A 3,895-nucleotide genomic window follows, 5' to 3' on the forward strand; every position below is an offset into this window, starting at 1 on the left:
TTTATTTTTTCTAAGTCAAACATTGTAGATTTCAAATAATATAGAATTCAACTATACATGATATTTTAATCCTACGGTTCTAAAAGTATGGCCAGAGTCTCACTCGGAAGAAAGAAAAAAAATGCCGATTGCATCTATTACTAGAAGAAGTGACATGCCCGATTAGGGATGGCACCCGCAGGGTATGGGTACGGCTAGAGTCATCACATACCCGTACCCGTCACCTTTATTCTTACGGTCGCCATACCCATACCCATCAAAGGGTACAAGTTTTTCTCATACCCGTCACCCGACAGGGTAAATGGGTACCCGCGGGTAAAAATACCCGCGCTTACAACACATCAAATTGATTAAAAAATATGACAAGAGGTGAAGCGATCCTAAATAGGGGTCTAATCCTCACTAACCTACCAACGATTGTGAGACTGGGAAGCGTGAGGTTCAGCCTAGCAACATGAAGGCATGATTAGGGAAAAATTAAGTAGTTTAGAATAATTGCAGTGGCCTACTTGTTAATTTTAGATGGGTACATGGGTACGCGGGTATGTGTTCTATGATCCAATACCCGTACCCACTCTACCCGATGAGTATGATATTTTTTCATTTACAAACTCATGGGTAATATTTTATCCCAAACCCGTACTCCTATTAGGTTTTTACCCGACGGATACGTGGGTCATGGGTATCCATTGCCATCCTTATGCCCAATGGTTAGAACCAAAGGCAATACCGCTTATGCAACAACGTCCAAAAAAATAGCTCTTCTAGAAACAAAGTGCATCGTCAGCATTTTGACATCAAAAAGAAAGATTAAATTTTCAGACTAGATGACACCCCACGCTTTGCTGCGGAAACTTGTAGAAAATATTAACATTAATGTATTTTTGTTAGGATAAAATAGCTCAATAATTTTGCAGGTGGCTGCTCAAATAGAAGGAACTAGATGATGCCCCGCGCGTTGCGGCAGGACTCCTAGCAAAAAAGTTGGATACATTTGGACAAAAGTAAAAAATAAAAAATAAAAAATGCTTCTTAATTAACCAGATGTTCCATCAATAAAAAAATACTAATTTAATGGAATTTTTAATACATGATTGGAAGGAAAACTGAAGTTATGTGTACAAAATAATTACCGGTGTATACAACAGAGAGATAGAACAGATCAAACCATCCAAAATAAGTATTTTATAAGTAGGGGAGTACAAACCCGATCCTTGCATATGAAAGGGATTTATTCTAGAAGTGAGAAAAATAACTTTTCCCAAATTAATATATGTAGTTAATTTATATGTAGTGCAACTTTTCAAAATAAATATGTGTACCGAATTCAATGATTAAATAATATGAGCCAGATTTCTTGCCATCATGAATAAAGAAACAACGCCACATTACACATATCGTTTGTTTTTGCCTTTTCTCCCTAGAACTAAGAGCATCTCCAGTCGCGTCCCCCAAACCGTCCCCCAAACCGCGCCGGATCGAGCGTTTGGGGGACGTGTTTTGTTCGTGCCGCGTTTGGGGGACGTCGCTCCCCAGCCGCGTCCCCCAAACGCCGCCCCCAATCAGAAATTCAAATAGATGCAATTCAAAAGAGATCGTTCCCGCCGATTTGTCGCGATCAGAGTAGCGGCGATCGATCAAAGTACTGGGCGCGCGATCATATTACAGACCGGTGGTGCATGCAAATTAGAAGAAGGGGAAGGGGTTGGGCGACGGCGTCGTATCCTGAGTCGATGCAGGCCCGTCGAGCACGACGACCTCGTCGCGATCTGCTCTGTTCTCGTGCATGGTGCGTCCGCTCCGTCGCCGACGCGAGGCCGACGCAGGTGTAGCGAGTAGAAGACGCGTTAGCTCTGCTCTTGCTGCGCCTGCCGCTGCCGCCGATGCCGATGCCGCTGCCGGGGCCGCCGCGTCCGCCGCCGCCATTTTGGCTTCGATGTCGTCAAGGATCCGGCCTTTGAAGAAGTTGTGCGCCGCTCGCGTCCGGGGAGACATTCCCTCTGTCGACGTTCTCAGCAGGGACATGTCGTCCCTGCGTTTCTTGAGCTCCAGCTTCTCCTCTTGCCTCTTGAGCAGCTCGGTCCACCTTTGGTCGGCCTTCTTGTCGCGGGAGATAAAGGTCGAGGAGACGTTCGCGAGGCATTTCGTGATCGACGCCTGCGTCTTCTCAGACGACGCAGCGTCGGCCAAGGCGGCCTTGGCAGCCTTGTTGCCGATGGGACGCCATGTCGAAGTTGCCGGCGGCGCGTCCGGATCAATGGCGTCCTTCCCCTTGGACAGCGACAAGCGCGTCAGCCGCCATTTCTCATTCATTTTGAGCTTGCCATAGCAATGCATGAGCACGAAAGACTTGTGACCTTCCGAGTTCTTCGCGTACAAATCCATGGCCCGATCAAACTAACCAAAGGAAGCAGAGTCATTTCATCGAACACAATGTAGGCGCTACGGATTATGGAAAAAACAGTCGTACCAGTTTGGCGACGTCGGCGCCGCTGTCGCCTCTGGTCTCTAAGTCGTGATGGTACCCATGGAAGGAGTTCACCGACGCCTGGATGATGGCCCATCGCGTCGACATTGCCTTTTGGCTCCTCTTCATTGTCACTTTGTTGTAGTCGTTGTTGATGAGCTTGCGCTCATCGAACTCGGCCTTGATTCTCGCCCAATACTTCCCGCCTTTTTGGTTGGCGCCGATGATGGAGTCATGGCTCACCGTCGCCCACGACTCGCACGGACAAAGATCTTCCGAGAGGCGTCCACTTCGGGCCTCGTGTGCCCGACGCCTTCTTCTTCTTCTTCTTCTTCTTCTTCTTCGTCCTCACGCCGTCCGCGTCTACCTCCACGAGATCATCGTCACCGGCACCCTCGTCGTCCTCTTCCTCGCCGCCCTCTTCGTCCTCATCGTCGTCCTCCTCGTCGTCCTCCACCCCCTCCTCTTCGTCGTCGTCCTCCTCCTCAACCCCGTCGTCCTCCTCAGCACCGGCGCCGTCGTATTCGAGCGGACCCCTGCGGCCGGTGAAAGGGTCGCCGTCCGGACCGGGTCCTGGCTCGCGCTGCTCGTACGCCGGGGAGTAGAGGTTGTTGGGGTTGAAGCCGCCATGCGGCAGCGCATCCTCGGTAGTGCGGCGACAAGTTAGGCGTCACGCACCCGGGAGTGGCGGAGGGGCCGTCGTTGTAGAAGGCGGCTTGCGACGGAGAGATCACTCCCGGAACGTACACCGGCATGGACGTACTCCATGGGCTCGCGTTGGTGGCGGCGATACACCCGGCCATTACGTGCTGGTGCCGGCGCGCCGCCGAGCCTTCTTCTCCAGCTCCACCGCCCTCCGTCCTTTCCGCTCCGCCGTCGATAGCTTCCGGCGCGAGCAATCTTGCTGCCATTGATCTTCGGTCATTCCTTCAGGCTTCTTCTTCGCAGCCGGCGCCTTCCGCGGCTTCGCGAACGGCGCTTTCGCCCCTTTCGTCGCATTGCCCGGCGGCTTCTTGGCCGCTTTCTTCGCCATCTTTTTGGGGGCTGTCGGCGGCGCCATGGAATGGGGAGAGGGTAGCGGCGGCGGGTGGACGGCGGGAGGGAGAAAGAAATCGGCGGGATAGGAGAAATGAATCGGCGGCGGGATATGTTTTGGGAGGCCTGTGCGCGGCGGTATAGGCGCGATTTGGCGGGAGCGGCGGGATTTGGCGGGAGTGTGAGACGAATTTTCCCTATGCCGCTGACGGGTCGGCCCCGCGTCGGTTGGCCTCACTTTTCGTTGTGTCCGGCGTCCCCGGAGCGTCCCCTGTGGGACGGGGACGGGCTCGGGGCGCCGGACACCGTACCGGGCCGCGCCGGACAAAAATGGGCTTTGGGGGACGCGGCTGGAACTCTTTTTTGTCCGGCGCGCCCCAAATCCCTTTGGGG

Source organism: Lolium rigidum, chromosome 4 (genome assembly GCF_022539505.1).
Source record: "Lolium rigidum isolate FL_2022 chromosome 4, APGP_CSIRO_Lrig_0.1, whole genome shotgun sequence".
Taxonomy (NCBI): Eukaryota; Viridiplantae; Streptophyta; class Magnoliopsida; order Poales; family Poaceae; genus Lolium; species Lolium rigidum.